At 36.7% G+C, this 11847-nt stretch overlaps 1 long non-coding RNA gene across 1 annotated transcript; it reads right to left on the reverse strand.

Annotated features, from left to right (window-relative positions):
* Positions 1-4076: 4076 nt before the first annotated feature.
* LOC122159009 lies at positions 4077-11847 on the reverse strand. Its single transcript, XR_006168371.1, has 5 exons — positions 11810-11847; positions 9376-9526; positions 6381-6534; positions 4993-5258; positions 4077-4573 (listed from the first exon to the last, which is right to left on the reverse strand). It is a non-coding gene; the product is annotated as an uncharacterized LOC122159009 (long non-coding RNA).

The raw sequence follows: 11847 nt of genomic DNA on the forward strand, positions 1-11847 counted from the left end.
AGGAAAAAGAACGTGTTGATCTGATATGTCTACATATCTACATATTTATACAAATGCACACAAACATTTGAAAACTGCCTTTCTAAAATAAAACATTAAGAATCTTCCACATTCCATAGGTAATAGATGGAGAAATCCTGTGAGGTTTTATTACAGTTTGTAAATGTAAGATGAAATCCAAAATAAATAAATGTTCTCTTTGATGTATTTGACTTCATACACTCGAAGGATATCTATTATAGCTGCTGGAGCACCATTTTTGTTTTAAATACTGAATATATTTTCAGTAAAGTCAAATGGAACAATTTAAAATATCAGAAAGCATATGTCTTAATATAGAACATGGAATTTGACTTTTCCTTTGTCATATCTCCTGCGTATTTTCTGCACCTCTAGACATGGGCAAAAAAGCATTGGGGAAATAGTATGTTTATGAAAACGAATTTCTAACATCTGTGTATACAAGCAGCTAAGGCTGATTGAATTAAAATATATCATCCAGATCTCTTCCCGAGACTCAGCTTGTACAGCTGGTAATAAGTTTTGTATTTAAACATAAGCAGCAAAGATCACATAAATGATAAATTAAATAGCTTTAATGCAGATAAGACTCATTTGCGTATTTTACAAATTTGAACAATGACTATTAGTGCAGCAATACTAATCCTACTACTGTTATTTCTCGTGAAGTTTTAAATATCCCTGACATAAAGTATTACCATATGATTGTTTTCTTGTGGTAGGTATCTCAAATTTCCTGCCCAAAGCAAAATAAATAAATAAATAAATAAATAAATAAATAAAATATTAGAATTAGTGATCTCCAGTGATGTTGTAGCTTCAAGTTAGATATGCCTCATTTCTGATCCACAAAATGTTAAAAATACGTATTTTTCAAAGTTTCAGGTAAAAAAAAAAAAAGGCAACATTTACCATATTAAATGAAATTCTTACAAGCAGAGTAGAATCTTGTCTTTTGGAAGCACAATCCGAGATTTAAGGATTGGGCAATATTTCCAAAAATAAAGGATGTTACATCTCTTCTAGTACCACAGTGCTAGTACAGCAGAGGAAGCAGAAGAGTAGTTTGCTTTTTGTCTACCAAGCTGGCCATTGCTTGAACACAGGCTGGACATGAATCTGCTTGTGCAAGATGGCATGTGACTTCCTTTTGTGTTCCTTGTTTTTGTAAGCTGTTTATCTCATGACTTTTCTTGCTTTTGTTCTTCCTATAAACCCTTCTCCCACTGGTGGTGGGGAGGTGTGTGAGCAGCTGTGTGGGGTACATAGCTGTTGGCCAGGGTCAGCCCATTGCAGCAGGACACATAAGTATATGCAGATTATTCACATGTTACTAATAAGTGCATATTCATATTCAATTTCACATTGCTATGTAGTTGTGTTCCTAGCATACTTCTGTATTGTGTGTGTGTTTTCAGTTTGTTTATTTTTGCATAAAAATGAGATAATTTACAGAAGACTATAAAAGCTTTTTAAATCAGAGAGTAGACTATAATCTTTACCTGTTTTGCTGAGTTGATATTAAAAATGAATCAGCCACATGGGTACTCGCTTGGAGACAGGAAATCAATTTTGGGGGACTGTTAAATTATTCACTGCCTGGCAGTTGCTAATGAAGACTTCTTTAAAATGTGAAAATGTCAAGGTTGTCACATGAGGTAATTACAGTGTCTGGTGGAGGAGTTGCAAGTTCAGTCTTTCACTAAGCGTACACAAGATTTTTTTCTTTTGAGAGAGGCTTTATTATTAGGAATAGAGAATAGTTACTGTAGATAACTTTAAATGGAACACATGTACTCAAGTAGCAGTTAACTTCTTCCAGTGATATGTTTTAAAAAGAATTCCAATTGCCTCTAGAGAGCATAATGCCCATTTCTTTATCATGAGGTCAACAACTGAGGAACTCATTGGCATTTGAGACTCTAAATAAGCCTCTCTGAAAGGACTCAAAGAAATGAATGACATGCTGAGAAGCAAGCAGGTGAGAAACTGAACTGTAGAACTCATGCCATCTTTAAGGCAAAGACAACTTCAGTTGAGTTTGTATTGTACTTGAACTTATTATGTCTGAGTTAACACTGAAGACCTTAGTGAATACGTAAAGAATTTTTTGCCCTGCACAGGGATGAATAGCATTCCTTAATTCTTCAGAATTAAGGATAGAGAAAGAAGTGAAAAAACTAAACCGCACACAAAGTCTCATACGAGACTTCTCTTTTTATGAGGCAGGCAAGACTGTGCTGCAACATTTTCATTATATAAACATCCAGTATCTTTGTTAAAAGCACAATGGAAATAGTGAGAAGCAATACAGTGAGGTGTTCTGCATTTTTTATCAGTTCCTAGCATTTCTCAATATGAACATTTTTAAAGTCGTATTTCCTACAGCATATATTCAGAGCAAAGGATGACAAAACTGGTCTCAGACACAAATCATAAGTTAGCTGTTACAATGGTAACAGGAGCCTAATCTATAAGTTTTTTACTTGGATGGAGGGAATGGTGAGTTATAAGACATTCGTTTGTTTGTACTGGTCATGGCAACGGAGTGGATAAAAACAAGTAACTCTTCCTTCTGACTGGGAAAGAAAGTTTTCTTCTTTACTTGCCCTTCAGAACTGTATTTCTGGGTGACTGAGAATGCATATCTTTAACTTGGGAATAAAGGACTTGCCTTTTCACTTTATATAACTTCCACATATTATAAAAGTAGTAATTTTCAAGTGCAAAACCTGCAGAATGTATCACCCCGCTTTTCCTGTATTATAACAAGATGCTTTTCAACTAAGTCACTCTATCCCTGGTGTCACAGAATAAACACGGCCTATTTTGCAGATTTAGGTCAGGCAGAAGTGGGTTATTTCTACAGCTATGGGAGGCAGCACAGAGTGACAGAGGTTCAGTTCTCTATCAGTACAAACTTAAAAGTATAAACATTTACAGCAGATATAATCAGCTTTTGTAAAGGGACTGATATGGCAGAGTAGCATCTGTGCAGGAGGAGACTTTGTCACAGCAGCTGTGCCATTGTGTTCTTCATGATTCGGAGTCTGCAGCCCTGTGGTCTCAACATATCCCTGTTCATCTTGCTTGTCCTGTGACACTGCTGTGCCCTTGTCAAACTTGTAGGTGCAGGGAGCCTGCTGCCACCTTTCCCTCTTTGAGATTTTATTCTCTCACTATTCTGAGAGACCTTTAGTGTGCTACAGACAAGACACAGGTATCACGGCTCTTCTAATGAAGACTATGCTGTCTAACCGTCTGTCCTTGCCTGTAGAATTAGGTGTCCAGCAGCATCAATTTTTGGATTTCACCTCTCTTTCCACCTCTGTTTACTACATGAATCCCATTTGCAAGGCTGGGATTAGTATGGTTACAGCAATAACTCTACATTTATTAATACTGCAAATACAGTACAACCAACAATGATAATAAGAATAAAATACTGTATTTTTTTTTTTTTTTTTTTAACCTAGAAACCCTAACTTTTTAAATGTTTACAGAGCAGTTCCACAGCCTCCAATTATTGGATTGCTCTGCTTTGGCTGCTTCTTTTTTAATGTGTATGCTCAAATCCTAGATGGTTTCAAAATTGCCTGGCATATAGGTAAAACAGTGCATGTTTCACCCCAATGAGCCAGCATAATGCCAAGTTTTAGCCTGTTTTGACCGCACAATATCAGACATTTCATTCCTTATGTGGTAAAAAGGATCCACAGTGTAATTGACAATTTGCTTTAAATAATAGCTGGTAAATTAATATTCTTTTAATGGTTTTTGCCACCTCATGCATGGGAAGCATCACAGCCCAACAATTTTCGTGTTCTGAGATAGCTCACATTTTCTGATAATATTCAGAAGGAAGAGGAAAAAAATGTTGAATAGCTGAGGTTATTATATAACATGATCCAAATGAGTCTTGTCAGAGCCATGGGTATGCAAATATACCTTGAATAGCATAGGCTTTTAAGGGAGTAGGTATGTAAGATGAGTTGAAATCAGTTCAGTAAGTGGTCAAATAATATTGTTCTAAAAATTCACAGTTTGGGTATGATTACCATGCCCCGTATAGTATGTTGCATTTGCTTTCAAGTAGCAGCTGCTCTGAGGAGCATGCAGTCCCAGGTGGAGGGCAGAGTTGGATCTTCACACTTACATGTATTGGATTGACTTGGATCAGTTCCGCTTACTGTCATCAGATAATCTTGGACAAGCAATTGCTGCCCTGTGGGGATTGCAAACTGATCTTTTATTTGTTATAACAAATTACATGCTATAGGACACATGGTGACAACTTCATTAGAGTGATGAGGAACACTGAAACACACCCAACATTTTGCAACATCTACGTCATTCTTGTAATGATAAGCCAACTCAAGGGTATCTTTATAGTTCACGCGGTGATGCAGTGACTTTCAACTTTCAGAGGACAGTGTCTCTGGGTTCCTTTCTGTTGATTTTCAGTTGTCTGTGTGTCACCTCAGTGTAGACTCAAGTTTGGGCTCAGAGGAGTGGCACAGTTCACAGCCAGGTTTTAGAAGGGCTTCTTTTACTGTCAAGATCACAAACATTTCATTAGAACTTTCTAATAATTCATCATAACATCATCAATCATCTGTTGCTTGGGTAGATGCAGTGGCTTAGGTGCCTTGACACCATGGTAGAGATCTGGCCATTTAAGGACAGCTACTTCACAAATTTGGGGCAGTTTATTTAAATCAAAACTCTTCCTTTCAACAGCTCCTGAATGTAAATGCTGTTACATTTCTGAGGCTTAACAGACCACCTGAACAGTGTGCTTATGAACTGAGTCCCTCAGTCACTGTGTAATGTGAAGGGTCAATGAATCAAAGAATCAAACCAATAGTTCCTTGGTGACAGTAGCAGTATCTGCGTGTCTACATTGACTCTACATGGCCTCTACCCATCAGAAGAACGTGTTTATGATTACAAGACTGTATCTGTACTTACAGCACTTGGTTATCTCTATAAAATCCACTTAGAAATTCACAACGGGCTGTGCATTGTTTTGGGTGTGCAGCAACTTTGGTTTGGACTGTTTGCAAACCACCTTTCTGTACTGCTGCATGAGCCACCACATGGGTCACACCAGCAAGAGAGGAGAAGGGAACGTCAGGTGCAATACAGCCACTGCCCTGAGACTGACACAAGGAACTGAGGTGTGACTGGTATCTCTGCCCAAGCCAGCCATCATTTTCATCTTCTGGGTCCAGTTCCTGTAAAATAAGGCAGTTTTGAAAGAAAAGCAGATGGAGATGAGGCCTCTCACCCACAAAAAGGATTATGACTGCATTATGTAGGGAAACATCTCTGAGAACATAGATTCATACAGTGGCTTAAGCTGGAAGGAACCTTAAAGATCACCCAGTTCCAAACCCCCACCATGAGTAAAGTTGCCACTCAGCAGATGAGGCTGTCCAGAGCCCCATCCAACCTGATCTCATACATCTCCAGGGATGTGGCATCCATAGCTTCTCTGGGCAACCTGTGCCAGTGCCTCACCACACCTGAGTGAAGAATCTCCTCCTGACATCTAACCTATATCTCCCTCTTTCAGTTTAAAGCCAGCACCCTCATCCCCTCCCCCCTTGTCAGACCACATAAAAAGTCAGTCCCCTCCTTCAAGTATTGCAAGGCTGCAATGAAGTCTTCCCAGAGCCTTCTCTTCTGCAAGCTAAACAAGCCCTAGTATCTTGTTCTGGCACAGTACAACATTCACGTGCATCTCCATTGCAGGAGGCACATCACAGTGCTGTAGGGTTAAGGGTAGAACAGCAAATGAGAAATGCTGGCTGAAAACTGGAGTAATATTTGTTCTCACTTAACCATAATCTGTAAATATGCTGGGTTTTCCATTTTAAAAGGAAGGATTTGACAAGGTGAGAAATAGCAAGAATTAAGAGATAAAGAAGGATCAGAATATCTGGGTGTTTTTTTTTTTCCAATAATAATAATAATAAAAAGCAGCAGCAGCATCTGTTTTATTTGTTTTTTGTTTGTTTGTTTTGTTTTGTTTTTCTTTTTTCTTTAAATGGTTTTTCCTAACAGCTGAAAAATGCATCCCATTAGACCTGGTCCACCAGCCTGCCTGAATACTTACACTCAGTAATTCATACTATTAAACACATCAACATTTATACTATTAAACACATTAAAGATGCCAAATTTGCAAAAATAAATTAGTTACAAAAGTTATAATACAAAATAGATTGTGTATGATGTTTTTCAGTTTGTAGCTTTAAAAAGTGTTGGGATCGCATTTCTGGAAAACCGAATCCATATGTAGAGAAGCATGACATGACCCTTAGTGCCAGGACAATGTTTTCAGCTTTACTTACAGAACTTCAATGTTATTCTTCAGCTTATTCTGAATGATGAAAATGCTGGAAAATTAAAGAATTTCAAATGCTTTGTCTAGCTCTAAACACCTGTTGTTTGTGCTGTCTCCAGGAAAGCTCAGGAACCTTCACTTGGCAGAATGCATCTTTAAAACTGCAAGAAAACACAAGATAGGGGTGATATTCACAAAGGCTTAAAATAAAGGCTAGTATTTGACTTTGCATTACTAAACAGGGGGGCATGGGTCCAGACCCTGGCCTCAAGGAGTGACCCTTGTGCTTAGGACTAACCCAGTCTCTGGGGGATCTCCTAGAAGCAGCTGTTTGGAGCAGTCCAAGTGCAGCTGGAGAACAAACCTGCAATTAAATAATGTGTGGATTATGGAGAGGTCAAGTGCCTGAGCTGCTTCAAGGCCCTGTTTATTTATTTCGCAGTATAAAATCGTCACCAAGGTCTTCTCTCATAGTTAACGTGCAAAGAAAAATGTCTTTACCAGTTGTTTCAGTTCAGCGTTAGCTGACTGCAGAGGGAGTGCACAAAAAAGAAATATTTTTGCTTTAATTAAGGAAGAGAGTGGCTTCTATAGGCTAAACTTTAATTTTGTACATCATGAGTGCCTAAGATATGAACCATCGACCATCATAACCAGTGGCTTTTAGTTGTATAGAAAACTTTTCATTACTAGTTGCACTCAGGATCTTGGATGCAAGCATTTATTTAAAAGTTTCATCTGTGTGATAGTACTGACTCTGTAATGCAAATTCTTAAATCGCAAGAAATCTAAAGCCTTTGACAAACATCTTTTGTGTTTGAATTTTTAGGGAAAAAAAACAAAAAAGTTATTTATTTTTTAACACAAGTACTTTGTTCACAAAGACTGGGTCAGTTCCGGCTTAAAACTAAATCAGTAGCTAACATAAGAGAAATTCAATATATAAATCAAATTCCAGATAGGTTAATGGACTCACAGGTGGGGAGCTCAAGAAAGTAACATTAAAGCAGGCTGACTGAAATCTCAAGACAGAAGAATGCAAAATATATGTAAAGAAAACATGATCTACTAAAATAACCAAGGATTTTAACTATATTCACTTTTTATTGACTTTAGATTTATTCTGATAAGGTCTTGTTTGAATTCAATTCATTTTCCTTCTGGCATACATATTATCCAGTGCCTATGTCATAAAAAAAAAAAATGACAAGTGGGAAAAAACTTGGAAGCCATGAGCTAATCACTCATGGCAATGTCCCAAATCACAATGGCAATGTCCCAAACTTCCAAAAACTCAAGTATCTCAGATCCACGTGGAAAAGCGTGGAAATTGTTACGACAATGCTAGAGAGTATATGCAAACTCCTTTCACAAACTAAGAATGTACTTATTGTGGGCAGTTAGTGCAGCAAGTCATAACCACAACCTTTTCTGAGATAAAAACAATGGCACCTTAAGTGTTTGGCACAGTGACAGGGCACTGCAACTTCAATACCAATTTATAACACTGGGTGGATCTCTGAATTCAGAAGAACAAGAAAAGAAACCATTTACTTGACACTGTCTTGGTGGGAGAGCTGTGAGTTGGGCTCCACCTCATCAGTTAGCCACTTGATTTCTCCACTTCTTACCTGCTTCGTGGCAAGGTGTGTTGCTGTGGCATCACTGCTGTTTGTGGCTGAAAGAATGTGGCTAAATTACCATAGCAAAGAAGCAGAATACACAGTTGAACATACCTTCTGATAAGACTTCAGTTGTAGAAAGTGTTGGGAATCTGCAATTCTTTCTCATAGAACTTCAGTTCTTGCTTTTTAAACACTTGTTCTACAGCAGTTCTGTTGAATCTGGACTGAGCAGAAGTCTTGAAAGATAAGGGATGTTTCTGCTTAACTTTTGAGTGCACATCGTTACAGCCACATCTGTCATGTAAAACTTCTGTTCTTTACTCTGTACTCTTTTTTTTTTATTTATTTTTTTTACAGAAAATCACAACATCCCTTAAATAATTATCCAATTTCTGTAGTGAAAACGTTTTCAGATCTAGGATTGTTTTCAGTTAGATATCCAGGTATTTGTCCTGAGTGGACTAAAATTCTGCACTGACAAAATTGAAACTACTGTATACTCGTATGTAAAGTATTTCCTGTTCATTATTAAAATGTAGATTATATTTCTTGCAATCCAGCCTGTTGCCTCAGGGAACTTATGATTTTATCCATCTGCAAAATAGAGCTAAATCTGTGTGGCACATCATGTTCATCTGGTTTAACAGAAAACTCTGAACAACTGTCCAGGTATAATGCAAGATATAATTATTCAGATGTATGTTAGACGTACATAACTTACAAGCTACTGTAAATCTAAGAAATAGTTTTGAATTTCTATTCTAATCTTTCTCATAGCATCATATCCTTACATATCCTTATAGCAGTGCTGCACTGTAGGGAAGAGAAGCAGTCCACCTTAAAAACATATTGAACACTGCTGTTGTACGTAGTACTTTTAATAGGCTACTACTAACATGTAGGGTTTCCTGTGACTTGAGACTAATTTAACAAAGTGTTTCAACAATATCTGAAGTGTGTGGAAGTCTTCACAGTGCTGTGCATTTGAATCTAGGTGCACTACTCAGGTGAATAATCCTTGAGAATTTTCCTGGCAGTTTCTTTGCTAGTTATGGAGGTTAAGCACTGAAGCACAATCACAGATTTTACTGAAGAATCCAGACACTCTGATTAGGGTTCATAGCATTTTTTCACAAATGCTAATAGAATATTTAATATAACATTTCATTATGTATGAAAAAACTAGTGGATATCTGGTTTTATGTGGTTCTTGATTGACTTTGTCACATGGCCTGGATGAACACACCAGTATTATTCCCTTCCCTTTAACTTTGCTGAAACATAATGTTAGTGAAGCTCTTTTAACCTCTTATGATTTAACTACTACAGAAATGCAAAATATGTAATTCAAAGAGAGGGAACAACCTCAGTACTTACTCTGTATCTTCATAACTGATGCTCCTGCTTCTCAGATGCAGTACAACATTCATAATGTTATATCAGTATTATCTTCACATCATAAATCATTCAGCTTAAAATTCAGATTGCTTGTGATACTAGATTTTCTGCTAATCCACGCTTTAATAACCTGAAACAGTGAAATAAAGCTGCTTTGAAGTTGATTTATGAGACATTTTGCATGCTTCACTAGGTTTTTTGTAATGGATTATACATTTAACAGAAGAATATTTAACTGCAGAAAAGAGTTTAGAAAGCTATTTTTCTGTATTTCCCTAGTCAGAACTGAATTTTGTACATAAACAGTAACATCTGTTGGGTTAATCAACTGAAAGAAATATAAATGGGACTACATTCAATTATGTTTGAAGTGATCACTACCTTTTTCTTTTTCAGTCAGAACTACCAGTAACACATAAGTATTCATCACGTAGTTCAACTGAAATGAACTTACTCATCACTGAAAACATGAATTGTACCACTTTCATCCATGCATCTAAAATCAGTCCAAATTGCAATGGCTTAGGCAGCTGAAGCAAATTAGCAGGGACAGCACCTTAGTCATCTGTGCTTCTCTGCTGTGTGCACATCAGCCCAGTAAAAGCTGGATTTTGGCCAATTGCTGGTCTGTCTAGTGAATATCTCAGAATAATTCATCCTCTGGTTTGAAGGAGATATGTAAACAAAGCAAGGGTAACCCAAAACCCAGGGCTTTTCTGGTTTACCACTCTGGAAGATAGTTGCCACTAATAAGAAATACCCACTTTCTGTATTAATTTCTTAGGAGCAATAAAAAAAAAATGGAAATTTAATAACGAACATGAAGCAAAAAAGTACAGAGAAAAAATCATTTAATCAGGGTTTGAGAGCCAATCTCTTCTTTAATCAAACAGCAATTTTCACTGCTTGCTTTTAAAATAGTGGTTAGTAAGAAAATACATCAGCCTGAAGGTGTTAACAGCATCTGCCTTGAGATTTTGGGTCAGATCTGGACGTTGTGTAACACGTCTTCACTGCCTTAAACAGCATTGAAGCCACAAATGGTTCATCCTAGAGTTTACGTAATTTCTCTGGTTTGTTACAAAAGCATCCTGATATCTTTTGCATAGAAAAGGCAGAATCACTTGTTTGCAGCAACTGAAATAATGTTGGAGAAGAGGAGCAGAAGATATGAAGTTGTTCCCTGACTGGAAAACTGGCAATTGAAGCATTATCACCTATTGACTTTGCTGGCAGTTACCCCTACTAAAGCTCGTGGTGCAGTTGAGTGCAGTTTTATCTCAGAAGAAAGAACCAGCATGATAAGCAACTGCTTGAAATATCTTAGTCACACAGGTGCTGTGTTTTGGTATTAGCCTCCAGTATGAAACATACATAAGTCCACCAAACAGTTGGACTTGACAGCCTGTTGGTGTGGTTTCTTTATCTGGAAGAAGTGTTTAGGAATTTTACCATTTTCTTTTTTTTTTTTTTTTTTTTTCCCATTTGGGGAAGTGCTGTTGTACTGAAATGAAAACATTCTGTTCAGCTAATTTTCTGTTGGTTCTTTACTCAGAACAGAATGTAGAAGAAAACTCATATAATACAGATGTCCCTTAGAAGATAAAGCAGTCTGGTGGTTCAAGTAGTCAATTAAATGCAATAAACCCAGTTTCAATTATTTCATGGTCAGATTAGCATTTTCTGCTAAATTTATATCCCTAAGAAAAAAAGAATAACATGACAAAAACAGAGCCCTCACAGACAGGAACAATGTTTAAGCAAAGAAGAGAAATGAAGAGTACCACCACAAAGAGAGAAAAAAGAGGCAGAAAAGCAAAGAAGAGCAGAACAGTTATTTCATGAAACTTTGGAAACATTATGCTGTAATACACCAAATCTACTGAATTTTAATACATTCATAAGAATGAATGCAAAAGAGTTAATTTTAATTAACATGCTATTTACAGTAACATGCTATTAACTTCCCTTTAACGTGTTGCCTTAGCTCATCTCACACTCCTGTCTCCTGTTAAATCACCATGATTACTTTTAATTCTAGATTCTGTGCTGGTTGTATTTTGCATCCTATAGTTCTCTGTACAAATACCCAGGCTACTTATAATGACACTATACTGTTTTTAGATTTAAATTTCTCAGATTTTTCTTACTTCAGGTATGTATTTGTGTATGAAAGTGTAGGAGGAAATTTCAAGCAGTAGTTACTTGCCATTTTTAAATTAACAAGCTTTTTAGCTACAAAAGCCAGAAGTGTATATTTAAATATAAGGAAAAAATATATATGAAATGTACGTATTGCATATAACACTGTTGTTATTGATTCAAGATGGCATTTTAAGTATGTAAATTCTAAACTCACAATACTGTCAATAACTAGATGAACATTAAATTAAAAAAAAAACAAAAAACCAACCTTAGAAGTGTGATGATTTTTTTTTAATTTCAAGACCT

The sequence above is a fragment of the Centrocercus urophasianus genome, unplaced genomic scaffold, assembly GCF_019232065.1.
Source record: "Centrocercus urophasianus isolate 14NV4802_14NV808 unplaced genomic scaffold, USGS_Curo_1.0 seq_15, whole genome shotgun sequence".
In the NCBI taxonomy this organism is placed as follows: domain Eukaryota; kingdom Metazoa; phylum Chordata; class Aves; order Galliformes; family Phasianidae; genus Centrocercus; species Centrocercus urophasianus.